This window comes from Diachasma alloeum, unplaced genomic scaffold (assembly GCF_001412515.2).
Source record: "Diachasma alloeum isolate Michigan unplaced genomic scaffold, Dall2.0 Dall_scaffold_00196, whole genome shotgun sequence".
In the NCBI taxonomy this organism is placed as follows: Eukaryota; Metazoa; Arthropoda; class Insecta; order Hymenoptera; family Braconidae; genus Diachasma; species Diachasma alloeum.
In genome coordinates this window covers 989,876-1,008,361 of record NW_021680361.1, presented here as the reverse complement: position 1 = coordinate 1,008,361, position 18,486 = coordinate 989,876, and the positions used below count along the sequence as shown (strand labels likewise).

Here is an 18,486-nt window from a genome sequence, read left to right as displayed (position 1 = left end):
TATTGCTATCGCCTTCAGCTTTGAACTTGATTAAAAAGGCATCCGACCACATTTTTTAAGCCTTCATTCAGTGAATTCAGAACATTTTTTTTAGTTATCGTGGGACTATTCATTTTTACAAAAAATTTAAAACTTAGAAAATTTAGTGCATGAATTCAATTTTTACTCAATGTCAATGGATAAGGCTCAACATTACCTACATTTGAGAAAGACAAATGATTTAATTTCATTGATTCTGTTAAGGATTGATGATAATTTTCCAAGGGTTGGGTGAATCGAGAGTAGGAAGTGAGTGGATGATTAAGCCGGGATGTGAAATAAAAGAGATTTTAGCCACAAGGCAAATCTATATATTGTCACTCAAGTCAACGATATTTACACTCTTTGCACCATAAATGTTACTTGATAATTGTCCACAAATGACACTGATTATTTTCCACCGATAACTCATTATTTGACACGATAATTGAAGATGAAATAACCGTGATAATAACGATTGATGAATGATACAATTTTATAGTGATCACCGTGAATACCGAGATGTATACCCTATACGTGATGAATTGATACCGATCCGTGTCTTCCAAAAGCCGATGTGAACTTTATGCCTGATGAATCCGTACTCCCGCGATGGCCGGTCGACCCCAATGGCCTCTCGAACTCTAAACCCGATCTCACCCGATTATTCCTGACTGGCCCATACCGCGAAACGGTCTCAATTTTAAACAGATTCATTAACGAACAATTATCGAAAATCTTTGTCACACATAACACACATAAACACACACGTACGTACAGAATTTAAAAATAGCATTTTCGGACATTTGGGATCATAATGGGTCGATATAACACAAAAAATATGAAATGTAAATTTAAACAATTACAAAGCTTCCATTCGGAAGCGACAATTATACCTTCATGGTTGACGAAACTGACAATTGTGCGATAAAAATCAAAGAGCAGAATTTTAACCCTTTCACCGCTTAATTACAAGCAGCAGTTGTCCGAGTTTAATCGAAATTCCAGTGTTGCATTTGCACCAGTGAAAAGAACCAACAATTTCAACTCATATTTTCGGATATTTGGTGCAGACCAACACGGTAACCAATAAATCATGCAGGTTTATGGGTAACACAACAACCCGCTGTTAAGCTTTTCCCCAGTGCTACCGTATCTTCAAATGAGCTCTCCCCCGATGCAATTTGCAATGAGCTCCACATAAACACTTACTATTGGAATCCTAGGAGAGGGAAATACCATGGAAAGGCACAGATTTTCATTTTGAAAGGTTCCGCAGTAACCGGAAGACTGAACAAATTCGATATCGCAAATATTGTGTGAAAATTTCTTCATAAAATGCAGAATTTTTCTGGTTCCCATGCATCTCAATTTTTTTTATAATGTCAGTTGTGCCATAAAAGTTGCTGATTGTGTCGACCCAGCGTAAAATTAACAAAGGAAAATTCATGGTAACCGCAAAGATTCAAAAAAGAGAGGAAAATGAGACGATGTTCATCACTGTGTGCTCTCATTCGTGTGTTGAATCTCTGGCCTTTCCTTTTGAACCACCGCTGTGGCATCGTTTCGCGTGGGATGCAAGAGCCGTGACCGGGTCTTTATGAATTCAGAGTGAATGAGTGCCGGAACTCTTCTCGAAATTTTTTCAAAAACCCTCGACTCAGCTCTTTCATTTTTTTTCGAATTCAACCACTTGATGACGAGCTTCACGGGATTCAAGTAACGAGAATCCTCGTTATTTGAGAAAGAGTAATTATTGAAGGAGTTCTAGACTTGATTTTGGTAGATTTTCTACCCTTTTCTCGTACAGTAGACTGTCGTTACAGTCGTACTCATGGGGGAATAGAGAAAACGAATTCGTAGAATGCGACTGTATTTCCCTACCCCCACCACGCACTCATGCGGTGCGAGATTTCTGAGAACTGAGACCCATGAAATGAAAATATTATAAGCATTTAATTTTCGTTTTATTCAATTTAACGCTTTATTGAATAATTTTAGTCACTACGTTAATATTTCAATACACATTTAATCAATATTTTTTCAATAATCAACCGATTTTTTCATCAAGAAACTTTTTTTCTTATCAAAGTGGTTTTAGTCTTCTAGTTTTAGTTGTGATGGTGACCTTAATTCTCTTTTTTTTCAATTTTTTATCGGCATTCTTGCTGTTCTTTTCGGTATTATAATTCATCATCTAATTTAGGGCCGTTTAGTGATGATTAGCGTTTATGCCGGAAGATGCTGATAGAAATTGGCAGACGCATGGAAAGTTTGGTTATGTCGGTAAGGAAACGCGCATGGAATAGTGTATTTCGACATAAGACCTAAAAAAAATTTTCTAGCGAATATAAGGTTGTTAAGCTACCTAGACCTTCTTCGCATCTCCGAATTTCAGAACTTATGCATATCGTCTATTATTCCTGGTCGTAATAATTTCTTTCATTTGCAAGACCTTCACTTCAAAAAAAATATTGCAATTCCAATGTGTGATTATTGTTTTTTAACTTCCCGACCCGAAGGGAGGAAGTTATTGTAATGACCCCGAAAATGAAATGTTGAATTTCGATGATTTGTCCACGTTTCGTGAACTCTAGAGTCATCCTGAAACGTTTCTGAAGAAATGTATGTGTGTGTGTGTGTATGTGCGTGCGTAGCACCGTATGTGAGTGAAATTTTGTCCAACGGTTTCTCCGGAACGAACGAACCGATTCAACTTCTTTTTTTTTTGATCGATGCGTCTTCATGTAACTTAGAACTGATTAGATTATGGAAATGATTGCCTCAGCGGTTTTCCAGTTATCTGCATAAAACATATGAGAAAATGTCAAACAACGTTACTTTCACTGAAATTCGACGATTTCATCTGAAATAAAGATGGAATTTGAATCAATTTCGTGTAATCGCTGCGTCATCATGTATCTTGAGTGTAATTCGATTTTGAGCGAAGTCCCATCATTGGTTTTTTAGTTATTTCAATAAAACTTTCGAATTTTCTTCTATGGGTATTTCCTCGAAGAAATGTGAGAAAAAGATTGAATAAATACATAATACAAAAATTAATGTAAGAAAAAACAAATGGTCGGGAAGTTATTGGTGCGACCGGTAATGGGTCACCCCCAATTCCACCAACCCCTACCGATCATACCCCAAAGAGGCAGCGCGCGAAGCGCGCGACCGGGCTTGATTTTTTTTTCTACCGCTCTGAGGAATGATGTATATTGTTAACTGAATGTATAAAATGAGAATGTCATGTACTTATAGAATAAATTATTTTATATTGTACATCAAGAATTCTTTCTACGTATAAAAATGATTTATTAGAAATAAATAACGTTAATCACAAATGTTTCCTTGATTTCTACTAAAGACTTCATTAGTTGGGAATATAGTATTTTGATCACCAAGGCCGGAAAATCATGTTTTTTCGCCCGAGGTAGACATGCTATTTTTGAACACACTTGGAAAGAAAAGTTTGTATTTTGCTTCTTAATGAGCGGAAGGGAAGTGAATACTTTCCACCCTAAAGCGGAAAGTACTCACTTTCTCCCGTTTATCAGGGGTTAAAATACAAACTTTCCGCGCAGGTGTGTGAAAAAAAAATTTTTTTCAATGGAGAAGAGACCGATCTTGCTAATGTACGATAATGCTTTTGTGGTGATTAAAAATTCAGTAATTTTCGGTTTATGATAATGATTATTAAATTTCTCTAGTGCACTATGAAAGATTCTTATTCTAATGAAACTGGGTGCAATAATATTCTGGAACAAGAAAATTATCAACATTTCTTTATTCGACTTCTTCATTCATTGTAATTTCCAAAGATAACAAAAATAGTGTATATGCATAACCAATCCCTGCTGCATCATCGTCCGCATACTGCTATCTCCAATGACATTTTGGTGCCATTCACGTTTTCACACCGGTTCCAAACTCGGATAGTCTTTTGCGCATTAATGTGTAATTCGGTTTCAGCTGCAATAATCACCAGAGAAATTAAAACATGAAAACTCCAGCAATAAGGAATTGGCGGGGCATTTATTATCATATACTGAGAGAGAACAGATTTTTGCGAACGAAAAAGAAATTATTGCCATTGAATTTTTTTAATGGTCCGGACGACGCTTTGAAAGGACGATCAAAAGATTTAAGGGTATACGTCGGTGAAATTTCAAAGTCTTCACTGGGCCTTGGGACCCATTGAACTAGGGTAAATCGCGAACCCGATCGATTTTGCCCCCGTATAACCACGAAAAACTTCATTTTTTCCTGTTTTTACCTTAAAAATGCTTCTTGCGCCGTAGTTTTCTTACGATTTTAGCTTTTTGTTTTAATGTTCGTTACACTCTGAACAATAAAGTTCAGCATTCGTTTTACTTTATTCGCAATAGATCATGAATAAATGAATTTTGAATATCATAAATTTCCTTTGGAACCCACATTTCGCTTCAACCTACCATTTATTTACCCTTTACGCACTCGAAATTCACTTCACGTGTGCGCTTGAACTTTACGTACTCGTGCACAAAAACAACCACATTACAGTATACTATTGCAAAATAACTCGTTCAAGTTTGTTTCAATAAATAATTCAGCACGGTAGGAAATTTTTTCAACTTTTTTTCATCACAAAATTTTTCTGTTTCTAAAAACCTCAAACTAAAAATTGATAACAGTGCGGGCACGCACTTTTACCAGATTATTAACAAACGTTGAATTGCCGAAATTCGCATTCTAAAATGTGTTCTAGATGAAATTGAATTGTAATTATGATTAAAATCTTATTCAGTGAGCATAGGAATTAGATCATGCATAAATCATTTATTGCAATGTGAAAATTTAACAGATGATAAATTAGGAAATGATTTTTGTCGGTCATATTGTTTTTAGCAATGAAAATATTTGTAAAAAATTAATTGAAAAAAGGAATATTGGATCTGGCAGGAAAAAGGGCATAATGAAAGTGGATTAACAACCCAGGCGCTTGTGTCCGGGGTGGCGCTACACTGAGAAAAAAATTGCTTCTGCCAAGTATATTTACTTGTCACAAGTAAATGTACATAAATATCTGCATGAGACATGTATACATTTTCTTGTAGTTAGTAAATATATTCAGTATCCAGAATAACATGAGAGAAAAAACTCCAATTGAAAAAAGTCGAACTCGAAATCTCTCGAATGAGAACAAGCTTTAGGGCGACACCGAAAGATGGCATTGATAAAAAATAAGCACTCTGAATGGGCATATTCATGAGCGATTTTTTCCCAAATGGTGGCTCAGAGGGGCACCTCACGCAGCCGGTTTAAGCTGTAGTGGTTTGTGCTCCAAAACAATCAGAAGATAAAAAATGGAACAGTCTCTTGATATGTACAGAAAAATTCTGAAACCAAAGAGGAAGTGTCATGTGAAAGGTTGTAATAGTAATACAACCAATAATCCTGAATTGAGCTTCCATACTCTGCCTCCACCGAGTCGTGATTTGTTGATGATAACCTCACCCAACAAGCCGATGAGAATAATTGATGCACGTGAAATTTGGCTTCAACCTAATCGGGTTTTGCAAAATATGGGGTAATTTATTCAAACCACTCGGCTTTAAACATAAAGATACCAAATCAACCTGCAAACCTCTATTGGTTATGGATGTTGCACCACAAAAAACCACATTTTGGGAATTTAGGACTGTTTGCCCCTCTACAATATTTCTCGAGGAAACCGTACTATTAACAAAATTAAAAATTTGCCCCAAATTCAATGTTAACATTTTGATTTTAATAAATATTTATTAAACAAAACTGATGGTGCTACATTGCTCCGATTTGACAACCGCATAGCGCCTCAGAGCCTCCATGCGCGCCTGTAGTGGTACCGCCCGCGGTAAATGGCGAGCCCAATTACGACAGGAAATATTGTGAAATCCATGCAAATTCACAGAGAACAGCAACACGAAACGGGTGACAAAGTTGCAAAATAAAAATGATGTGAAAGTGTCACGTGAGTCCGAACACTTTGTTTGTCGCAATTGAAACGGCTAAGTCATTTTTAAATATTCGAGAAATTTCTCGCGTTTTCACACCAATTTTAGAGAACTATCGAGTTCTCTAAAAAAAAAAAGAGGAAATTTCCGGAATTTATGGGAAATTCGAGGCAATTTTTCGAAGTTTTAGAAAAATTTCAAATTCACGAAATCGTCGAATTGAATTGTGGAAAAATTATGAATGGATAAAAAATACTCAAAATTGGTATGAGGACATCAGAGTTGGTTAGATAATGTCAACAGAAAAATTATTAAATGCGTCTGAAGAGAATCAAAGCGGAATAGGAGAGCGAAGCGAAAACTGATAAATTGTGAGCATGAAGAAGTTTCATGATTATTGTTTCACATTGTGCCCGAGCAACGCTACACTTCCTGTTCTAATTGAATAAGATTTCAATGACTTTTTCACTGAATAGATTTCATTTATAATGCTATCTAGACCTTATCCAGTGAGAACAGGAATTTCCAAATTAGCAAATTACTTATTGAAATATGACAATTGAGCAGGTAATAAATGGAGAAACATTGTTGTCACAATCATATATGGTACGATGAGAATAATTATAAATACTTAATTTTTGGGAAAATTTGGAACGGAAAAAAGATCAAAAAGATAATGAACACCGGGGCATCAACCCGCTAGTACAGTACTGCTTCATAATCCATGCATCCTTTGCTCTGTGGTAGTTATATTTTTTTGCAATAAATTCTGTTATACTTTACCTCTCCTTAGGCAGTCGTATTGGTCTAACATATAGTCAAAAAGATCGTTTTGTTCACTATCGGTGAGATTATGTTCAAAGATTTTCTGGAATCTGTCGATATTTAGGTTACCCTGGTCGTTGACCTGTTGAACAAAGTGGAGAATGTATTTTAGATTAGAAAATTTTCATTAGCATATCGATACTACACTGAGAGAAATTTCAATGGTAATTTCAACTATAAGGGAATTGTCAAAAAAATTATAATTATGATAACGGTAATTACGGAAATTCTAGTGTTCGGCACGAGAAACGAGGCGCAAGTTCATGAATTTTAAGTTCATTAATTTTTGCAAGGAAGCACGTTGAAAATATTAGAGCTAGCACTACAAAATTTCCCGGGGGGGGTCAATTTTGTGGGAAATTCTGGAGAAAATTGTGTGAAAAACTTCATTAATTCTTGAAAACATTGGAAATTTTATTGGGCAGTCGGGAAATTTTCAGTATCAGCACTGGAATTTTTCACATTCTTCCTATCCTCGTACGTATCCGCCCGACCTCGGCAACGTTCGGTTCACCGAACTGAGCCGAACAGTTGCACTCGGGTATCCCGAGGTGGGGCTTACAGATAACGTTTCCATGTCAACGTCGGGCAACGTTAGTACGGGTTCTGCAGAATTATATGCTAATCAGTGATAATTGTGTTCATTCTTGTATGAAAGTTTGATTAACCATATAAAATCAAGATTATGTGTGAAAAATGCATATGTGAAATAAAACTGTCATGGAAATTGTGTCGTGGCAGATTTATGACAGATTATTGTTAGTGCACTTATATCACTAGAACTTGAATTTTAAGGTGTATCCCTAGAAAACAGGGTTTTCTTACGATGGTCCTCATGTTTTTCATAGGTAATGTTTCATAAGTAATGGAAATTTCGTGAAACCATTTCTTATTTGATTCAAACAGTCAACTAACAATTAATTTCTTATTTGATTCACATAGTTATTGTTGCCTTCATCAACAACATGAAAATAGAAAAATTCATTAACTTATGAGAATGCAATAAATTAAGTCATTTACACGGACAAAAAAATATAATCAAAATTACCAGAGAAAAATGTAAAAATTACATTTTGAAAGGTAATCTGCAAGCGAAGTCAAATTCAATAAAAAGTTTGAGCTGGAACGTAAATTCTAAAAATTAACCAGCCGTCTGTTGACTCACCGCTGCGGGGACAACAAGTCGTTCCGTAATTTTTTCCCATCGATTGAGAAATTTTACAGAACGGAACGTAAAAATAACTTACCAGCTTCAGAATTTGTGGGGTTGGAAGCATAGGGGAAGGTGTGCCTGTACCGCTCAGCGGGTAATACCGCTCACCCGATTTTCTCCACGACCATCAACTTGAAAATTTCTTTCTGTTCCTGCTCATGAAGAATTTGATGATAGAATATGATTGTCGGAAAAATTTCACTTTATTTACCACTTTAAATATGAAAAAACACGTAACGAAGTTTTGAGGTCTTTAGAGTGCAAAATTTGTGGACTTGTAATTAAGTAGTTTCAAACGCTGAATTCTCATATTAAACTGTGGTTATTCGATTCGTGGTACTTTCACGCGTAATTTGAGACCAATTCGAACTCAAAACTCCACTCATGTCAATAATTATCAACAATTTTGTTGACGCCGAGCGGAGCCGGTAATACCGCTCATAGGATCGGCCACGTAGTTGCTCGACAGCACTCGAGTACAGGTTAGGTTGGGGCGCGAGCGATACACGCAAAATCCTATGAGCGGTATTGAAATCGTGCCGAGCGGTATTACCCGACGGCGGGTAGTACCGCTCAATAGGCTCTCTTTTGTATTTTCAATCAATTTTGTGGATTCTAAGGAGAATTAGGCATCTACACTTCGAAAATAACGAGTTCAATAGTTAAAGAAGTCTCACAAATACGTTTTTTATACTCAAGTTAAAATATAAAATATAAAATTGGCATTTTCCCTTAGGTGGGCGGTACAGGCACACCCTCCCCTAATAAGTTGAGAACTTTGTGTAAGATTTTACTTTTTCGGGTAAAATTACGTGGCAATTTCGCACTTTGTTCGGTGATGACCCTGAGAACTCACTGAACGTTTCAGATTTATTCCCTTCCATTCCTATAAAAATGTGATTCGATCTGATTCTATGACTCAATCTAAATGGAATTAATACTTGATTCACGTCGGGCGGATATTTATGAAAGTGTATTCTTAGTACCCTTATATCACTAGAATTTGGATTTTTTAAATCAAGTACCTCCCCGGCTTCGATCAAGTATTTGTCAGTTTGAATCAAGTTACTACCTTGAAACAAGTACTTTTTCCGCAGGTGACAACTTGAAATCTTTCTTCTTTAAATAATTGAATTTTCTACTCAAAGTACACCCGAACTACAAATTGATTAAGTTATAGTTATCCTGCTTGAAACAAGTAGAATACATACTAGAATCAAACCTGAAACTACTTGAATCATTCCTTTTTTGTGTATTCATGTATTTCTGATCTGTAAATATCCTACATCTTCATGTAAGAGTAACACATTTCTTCCGAAACAAAATTTCTTAATGTTTACAGTCGCATTAGTATTTGGTACATTCAAAGTCTTACTATTCCAGCAGCTGTGAACACGCACACATCCATCTCCGTCGGATCATCATTATTATACGGAATTGTTTCTGTAAAGAGAAACAATAAATTATCAATTAGCTTGCGAATGGATTCTCATTTTTTAAATTCTTATTCCACTATTCTCTTCTTCTATTTTTTCATGTCATAGTACTATCGTCAATTGAAATGTCATCAAAATTTTGCGTATTATTTCGTTCTGTCAAATAATTCTACATTCTGAGCCTCACAAGACTCGAATTCGTTTTCAGTCCGGGTTTAATCAAGGTTCAATCAATGTTTAATCAGTGCATAGGCGAGATTTAATCAGAGTTTATTCACGATTTAGGCAGAGTTTAATTCAGGTTCTGTCAGAAGGTCGTCGGGACTATGAATCGATATCAATAAGTATTCAATTTTTGCGTCGATCGAATTCTCCCTCTACTTTGATTTCTTTCGTGTTCAGGAATCTTCAAAAGCAATAAATATGATAATTGGTATTCCCTCAACCTCGTATCTCATTATTTTTCATCCCTATCATCATTTACTATTAAATATTAAAAATATCTGCACGGGAAGCCGAACGATAGATGCTGATGCGCCTAGCGCTTTAAGGGGTAAGGATCCAGAAAAAAAAATTATTTTATCCCGACAGCGGAGAATTGAAGCTAACTTATTCAATATTTAATTGAATTTGTTACCTAAAAATTTCCTTTTATCACGATAGAGCTTATGGAAGACTATATTCATGAAAAAATTCATGAAATTCGATTGATCCCTTTTGAGGAAATTAAAAAAAATGAATAAAAAAAACTCCATACATACAGGCACCATCTAAAAATCGCATATTCGGACATTTTATACTGCATTTAGTTACCCTAACACAAACTGGAAACTCAAATTTGAGCGATTACAAAGCTTTCATTCGGAAGCAAAAAGAATCCATTTTTTGTGTAGTTATTCTTCGTTGTAGAATTTTCAACAATTACCGTTATCGATGCAAGACAGTATGAATTTTTCCAAAGGTTTTCTGTAACAAGGGACGTTCGCAAGTGGGTTACAATATGCCACGTAGATCATGGCTAATGCACCGAACACAACGACAAAATTAACGTTCGCCATATTAACACAATAGTGAAGATTATATTGAAGGGTCTACAAAACTTCTGGGCGGCTGAGGTGCATCCACCGATACTTATAGAGCTATACGGATTTTCTTATCGCTTACCATCACATTATGTCGTTAATGGAGACGAAAGAATATTTCGATATGTGGAAAGTATGGGTACCAACGCTGTTGAAAATATTCCAAGTGAACAATTCGGATAAGTAATTTCATCAAGTGGCCGTTCCACTTAAATTTAAAGGAATTTCGTAATCGAAAATCACTTTTTCGTGACGACTAGAAAATGACAGCGCGCTTCGCGTGCGCATAATCAAGATGGTGTTCATTGTATTTTTATTTTTCATTTTTTTGTAAAAAAATAAACGTAACAATAAACAATCAAAGGAACATATCACGCACGAAAAAATTTAATCGAAAAACCTAGCGAATTCGCTAGACAATTCAGTTGCATTTCTATTGAACTTTCTGTTAGTTTTTAATAGTTTTCCATAGAAAATATCCTATAAACAAAGTCAACAGAATTCAATTTTTTCGATGTGACGTATTTGGCTCCTCTGCGGACACGAGACAAAAATACGCAGCTCTCGGCAACCAATCTTATAACCAAAAAGTTGGGCGCCAGTACGTTTTCTCCCAAAACGCACATAACCTAAAATTCGAATTCCACCGAATCAACCAACGACGGAACAGCTGCCGAAAGCTTAGTATATCAACCACGGAGGCGGCTGGGTCCTAAAATGCTGCCCCGAAAAATTATTTTTCGTGAGAAGACCCGGTAAACCGCGATTCTAACCTCGCTTCGCTCGGTTTGATCGCGGTTTACGGGCCTTCTGACGAAAAATTGCATTCATCACACGGTCCAAAAGTATTTTCTGACGAATGTGATTATATATATATATATATATATTATACAAAGCCACATTCGTCAGAAAATACTTTGTGGACCTTGTGATGAAAATAACTATTGAAATGACGAGATTCCAATTTACCAAAGAGAAATCACAAATGCGGGGTAACAGGATAAATTTAATAAAATAATTCCAAATTACAAATAAAATATAATCAAATGAACCACGTCTTATTCTCGACATCCTAGGCACTCAATCCTCGGAAATAAGACAAAAATCATTTGCAAAATAATAAATAAACGATTGAAGACTCTATACCGCACAATTTCCTAGCTGCTATATGTCAAAAGATTAAATACTAGTCAATTAAAAGACATTCAAAATTAGTCAAATAATCCATAGTCTAAGAAAAGGTCAAACGGTAAAATAACTAGTAAAATTACCAATGAGTCCAAATAACCGCGGTGCGGGAATCTACTATTAACCCGAGAAACCAGCGCGTCCACCCAGTGACGAAAATAAGAATCTAACTCTTCTGGCTATTGAGAGGGGGATTGCCTCGAGAAACGAAAACAATACAGCCGACAGCTGACTAAAGGTCACCCGGCACAAGACAATAACTCGAGCGCCGAAAAACGCTACAATCCCTCTGACAATAACTACGATAATTCAACGGTCTCTGAACGAATACGCCGAAAATTCAATGTGATGAAGTTAGGTTTTCAGAGGCCGAGAGAAATACTAGAAATACCTCGAGAGAAAAATATTACTGATCTCGAAATCTCAAACCGCCGTAATACTCGAAATTCAATATTAAATACGCGGCGGAGGGGAAACGAGAGTCAACAAAATCAACTATTAGAATCACTGAAATTTACTGAAATCTATCCGGAGAAACAAAATACATATTCCATAAATTCACCGGACAATTTAATCAATCAAAAATTGGACCCAAAAATAATGACTTTGTCGAACAAGGAGTGAGCATCGGCCTGCAAATCTTACGAACTCAAATGGCATCAATCACTATGGACCAAGCGTCTCTCAAAAGCTAAATGCCAAACTCACTCCTTGTGAGACACTTTTAACACTTCAAAATAGATCCACCGCTCACCAATCAATTAAATCCCGATGCCGGTAGATCTGCTCTCAAGCTTCCCCCAAAATGTCTAAAACAGCCCTCAGTAGAGCCTCGGGTCCCGACAGCAGTTTCCGAATCAAAAATCGGCGATTATAAGACGAGCCGAATATTCGTACAGCGATGTGTCTGGTGTCCAAACGAGAAATGATCATTGTCGGTGTTAAAAACTCACGCGATAACACTCCGAAATAAGACGACCAAATGATGGGTTCATCAGGACGTCGGCTCCGCTCTGATTGGACGTTGAAATCGTACCTAACCAGATCCAAGGGAAATTTGAACAATTATTTCACGCCTGCGATATATTTACCGGCGCAGGTATCTCATAACAAATGATAAATATCGAATACCAAAATTCCACAATCATTTTCATCAACAATTGTCGTTTTTCTGGACGTCTGAAGTCAGCCCAGAATTCTCCAATCCGAAAATGAGATGGTCGTCTGAGTCCCAAATTCTTGAACTCTATGTACTGGAGTCGCCACTTGATCTGCCAAGTGAACCCAGTCGTGTGCGTGGCCATTCAAAAATGTCCTGGTACAATGTCTCTTGCTCCACAGCATCCGAGACCCGAAGACAGGTTACTGGAGTATCCCACGAAGATCCAGGCTCCATCCCATGATGATCCGAAACTCTATTCCATGATGTGATTCGGTGAGCGGTCAGAAAACGATTCGATACAAACACAACTTAATTATAATAAGGTCCAAAAAAATCATAAAATGACTCTCGCCTCGCCAATAAAGTGACTTCTCGTCTGGAAAATCCCGACGATCGCTGAACGGTCAAAATCTCAAAAATGCCACGTTACACTATACAACTTATTATATTGAAATATTTTCGATAGAATTTTCTCGGCTCAAATTTCTCAACTTGTCATCTTCTATTTTTCAAACAATAATTCTTAGAAAATTTGAGCCGAGGAAATTCTATCGAAAATATTTCAGTGGACTAAATTGTATTGAAAAAATGGAATTTTATTGACTTTTTCTATGGAAAATTTTCTATCTAACATTTTGATGGAATCGGCCGAAACCTAATAGAATGTTCAATTGAAATCCAATTCAAATTAAGTTTTATAAACCATTATTAACGCATTCCTCAATTTGAAGATACGTCTTTTCAATTTTCTATATGAACGGCATATAATTAGTTGAATCGATTTCTTTTCACAATAAATTGTCTCGACATATTTTGAAATTAACGGAGGTAGTAAAATTAGTTAGAGATCTTTGTTGTACAGAGAATGATATCTATAAAAAAAAGTTTTTGTAGGAATTTTAGTCTAGTCGGTATTTTGAGAAATAAAATTGGGTGTAAATGAGTCTCCTTTTGCAATGCACGAAATTTAACAAACACCGTGAATATCGTTGGAATATACTCTTCTAATTTTTAATTAATTAATAATTAATTTGAACTCATGAACAACGATTTTTTTTCTTACGGAATACAATTAGTTTGTCTCTCTCATTTTTCGGTGGATTTGAATGTTGATTCAATTACTCATATTTACTTTAATTATACAACAAGATATAAAACTCGCATTTCTGTCACTTTTCTCAAACCTGTTACGGATGTATATAATTACGGATGAGTAGATGTAAAATGCGAACCAAATCATCATAATTTACGGCAATTTTCAGCATAATTTACGCTCAGGATTTTCTGTGTGTAATAACCTCTATTCGTTGACACCAATTAAAAATCCAATTTTTATAGAGATTTGAAAAATTGATATTTTTTCAATAATCGTTTTTTCAACGATCACTCAAAAAATTGTCATCAAAATGGAATTAGTCATGGCTAAAAAAAACAATAACAACCTCTTAATTCTATCAGAATATGATGGGGGTCGCACAATTCGTTGTTGAGTTACAACACATTGTTTGTGCGATCTGAAAGAGAAAATCGGTTTTCTCATGATTACTGAAAGAATCATCAGTAATAGCAGTGAAATCAGAGCGTAAAAAGTATATTTCAATGTTTTTCTAATCCAGTTGAAAAATGGTGCGAACAAAAATGGTGAGAACAGCATCATTGCTTATCAATTTACACAATACCGTAACGTGAAGTAGTCGCTGAAAAAAATCCCCGGTATTTTCAAATTCTTCAAATGCCAAAAAAATTTTCCGCGTCTTATTTTTTATTTTTTCATGTGTGAAGTTGATCTTTATATCAAAACATATCTAAATTTTCTAATTGTTGATTATGAGAAAAAAATATAGTATTTCTAAATTTTTTCAACTCACAAATTATTCTTCACTTCCCAAATTTTAATTTTTTCATATTTATCACACGCAAAAATGATCAATTCTTGCTTCTCAGATTTTTACACATAAATTCTAAACTCTACGAACTTCATGAAAAGTGATCGGTTTCCCAAATAATTCGAGAAAAAACTTTGAAGATCTACGGTTATCTGGAAAACTGTAAAGTTTTCCGAAGAATTCAATAAATTTTTTCAGTTTTCTAGGAAATCAATTCATAACCCTCCCCTCATTTTTCAACAATTATAGATTTTAATCAGATTATTTTAAAAAGTAAAAAAACAAATTAATCGTAAATTAAAAATTATTTATTGATACTTCACTCTTCATACTCTTCATTCTCTTAATTCTCTTCAAGTCATTATCAATAGTTATAAAGCATCTATGAGTATATAAAGTTTAATAAATTCGATTTCTTCATTTTCACAACAAAAAGATGAGCACGCGCAAAAGCGCACGCACAGATCTAGTAATAAAAACTCATGAAGATAATCAGAATGTAATTTTCTTCACTAACTATTAATATGATATTAAAAAACCGTTTGTACATCAATCGTTTATTATACATTACCGAAGTAATGGGAATTTGATGGTTTTCGTTCATTTCTGTGATGGTGTGTGATCATTAATGTGGCGGAGGGATAGCCTTAGGGAATATTATTTTCTTGCCGATCCTTGATGATGCATATCATTAAGTCAGAAACATATTGAACGCAATACATTCTGCCTTGTATTTCAAAATGAAATGTCATTTTCCGGTTTCACCTTCAAACTGCTTCGTGGACCTAAAGAAATCTTCGCTTTTTGTGAACTAAAAAAATTCCGAAAAATTGGTAGATATGGGGAACACTAATTTTGAGTTTCGAAATTCCAGGAAATTTTCGTAATTCTTTGATTTTTCCCTGACAATCCCAGACCGATTAAATTCTTCTGTTTGTATTACTTAGATTGTTAACTGGAAAGATGTTCTATGATGCGAAAAATAAATGAGTCGAATTGAATAGAAAATAAAAAACTAATTCAAAATTCAAAATTAAAGGTCACAAGGATCAAAATAAGGGTCACCAGAGTCAAAATAAGGGTTATAAGGGCCAAAATAAGGGTTATGAGGGTCAAAATAAAAGTCATGAGCATCAGAATAAGGGTCTCGAGGGTCAGAATAAGGTTCATGAAGGTTAGAATAAGGTTCTCGAGAGTTAGAATAAGGGTCACGAGGATCAAAATTAAGGGTAGAAAGATCAGAATAAGGATCATGAAGGTCGCATGGTGATCATATGGGGGTCATATGGGGGTTGACGAGCGGAGCAAACAAGGAGTGTAGCTCCCAGATTGGCTATAAAAACGATTCCTTGCTTATTGAGAAAAAAGTATGAAATCTCCCTAAAAAAACCACAACAATGCTTTTCTAAAAAGACTGCGCCAAGAAAAAGTTTTGTCTGGTTCTTACTGGGAACCAGAAATTTTTGAAAAATACAAAAAAATTAAAAAGAAAGCCAAGTCAGGAATGTCGAATGAATGGTCATTGTGCACAATCAGATTTCAATGAGGAAAATATTTTCAAACCTGACACGGATTTAAAAAAATTCGTTATGAAATAAAAAATTAGTAGAAAGAAGACCAACGCTTTTTTATATAGTTATTTTATATAGTCAAAACGGTATTGAACTGATAATTTTTCATATATATATATAACCAAAGACCAACCAAAATTCAAATAGAATTGAAATTTAGAGAGAAAAAATTCCGATTCGCCCAGCCGGGATTCGAACCCGGGTCTCCCAGTTACGCGCCGGGCACTCTTACCGACTAAGCTACCGGGAACCACGGAAATTCTCACTCCAANATATATATATATATATATATATATATATATATATATAACCAAAGATTTCCTGATCGGATGAGCCCCTCATTGGAACTAACAGATGGATTTTGTCACATAGTGCAATTCTCTTGGCCGAAATTTGGAAGGGAAATTCTCTTCCGAATACCATTCGAGCTTCAAAATTAATCAGGTTAAAAAATTAGTAGAAAGAAGACCAACGCTTTTTTATATAGTTATTTTATATAGTCAAAACGGTATTGACCTGATAATTTTTCATATATATATATAACCAAAGACCAACCAAAATTCAAATAGAATTGAAATTTAGAGAGAAAAAATTCCGATTCGCCCAGCCGGGATTCGAACCCGGGTCTCCCAGTTACGCGCCGGGCACTCTTACCGACTAAGCTACCGGGAACCACGGAAATTCTCTTCCGAATACCATTCGAGCTTCAAAATTAATCAGGTATTTCCCTCAAGGTTCCCTGCATACAAACGAACTCGACAAGTTTTTCACGAACTGTTGTAATCTGCAAAACTTGACTCCTTCGTTTTTTTGTTATTACATACGAAACTTTCTTACAATTTTAATAGAATCTCGATAGAATTTCTAGAGAATTTCAATAGAATTTTTTAGCGAATTCGCTAAGGTTTTTTATTCAATTTTTTCATACTTGAAGCTTCCATCCGGAAGCAAAAATATAGTAGCAGAGACTAACCCCATACCGAGAATACCCTAAGTCCTACTCATATGAAGTTGATCTGTCGACTCAATTTATGAAGTTTTTTTCTATGCGAATACTCCATAAAAATCTAGCCTCGAGACTCGGCTTAATCAAATTCGGGAGATAATGCGGGTATGTGGTGCACGTCCGCTCGTGCATACTGACTTAATGAGAATGAATGGAATTAATTTTTTCAACTTTCCGTTACCCGATAACCTACATAAGAACTAAGTTTGAAATAGCGAGGGGTGAAGTGACATAAACTGTTGCGAGGAGTTGGGCTTCTCTCCACTGAAACCCTCAGGCAGGTCATAATGACTGCTCCACTCGATGATAGTTATCACTTCTCACCCTTCTCACAATCCAACTCTGAAAACAGTTTCACGCCCGTTAATTGTCTCAATCGAATACCATTTGCCACCCTCCAATCAACTATCTTGCATTACCTCCAATGGTAATACCTACTTTACCATCAAAAATACGAGATTGCTACTGTACCGACCTGTCTGCTCCAGAGCGCTCTCGCTCCGATGGTAATATCGTAAGCTCCCTTTCCAGTCGGTACAGAAGATCTCGAGATAATACAAGCAATGATAATTTTATCAGCAGTCGTCTGTCCTCACCTCTTTATCACCATTGAATAATAAAAATCATCCTTGCAATCCATTACCAGAACGTGATTCAGTCATCACAAACATCAATGTCCTCTTACCATTGATGGCTCACATTGCGTATCATCTCGGCGTTGAAAATCTTTTCTAAAGAAAAGCATGGGCAATATCTCGAATAGAAAACCTAAAAAAACAAAAACAAATGTTTTTGTAAAAAAACTGCACCAAGAAAAAGTTTTGTTTGGTTCTTACTGGGAAGTAGAAATTTTTGAAAAATACAAAGAAATGAAAAAGAAAGCCAAGTCAGCAATGTCGAATAAACGAAAATAGTGCACAATCAGATTTCTATAAGAGAAATTGTTTCAAATCGAATGAGGATTTAAAAAAAATTCTTGATGAAATAAAAAATTAGTAAAACGAGGACCAACGTCGTTGGCGCGGATCAGCAGATGGAGAATTAGATTGATACTAGAGCATGAGTTGAAAAACTCCGCGCCAAGAACGTTGGTCCTCCTACTAATTTTTAATTTCATCAAG

General features: G+C 35.5%; 1 protein-coding gene and 1 long non-coding RNA gene across 7 annotated transcripts in view; one reads left to right on the top strand and one right to left on the bottom strand.

Annotated features, from left to right (window-relative positions):
• The window catches only part of LOC107048707 (disks large 1 tumor suppressor protein), a 616,903-nt gene that overhangs the window by 246,550 nt on the left and 351,867 nt on the right, over positions 1–18,486 (top strand). The gene's annotated exons all lie outside the window — the stretch shown is intronic.
• On the bottom strand, positions 3,881–9,470 carry LOC107048722. Its single transcript, XR_001461694.1, has 3 exons — positions 9,410–9,470; positions 6,780–6,903; positions 3,881–3,993 (listed from the first exon to the last, which is right to left on the bottom strand). It is a non-coding gene; the product is annotated as an uncharacterized LOC107048722 (long non-coding RNA).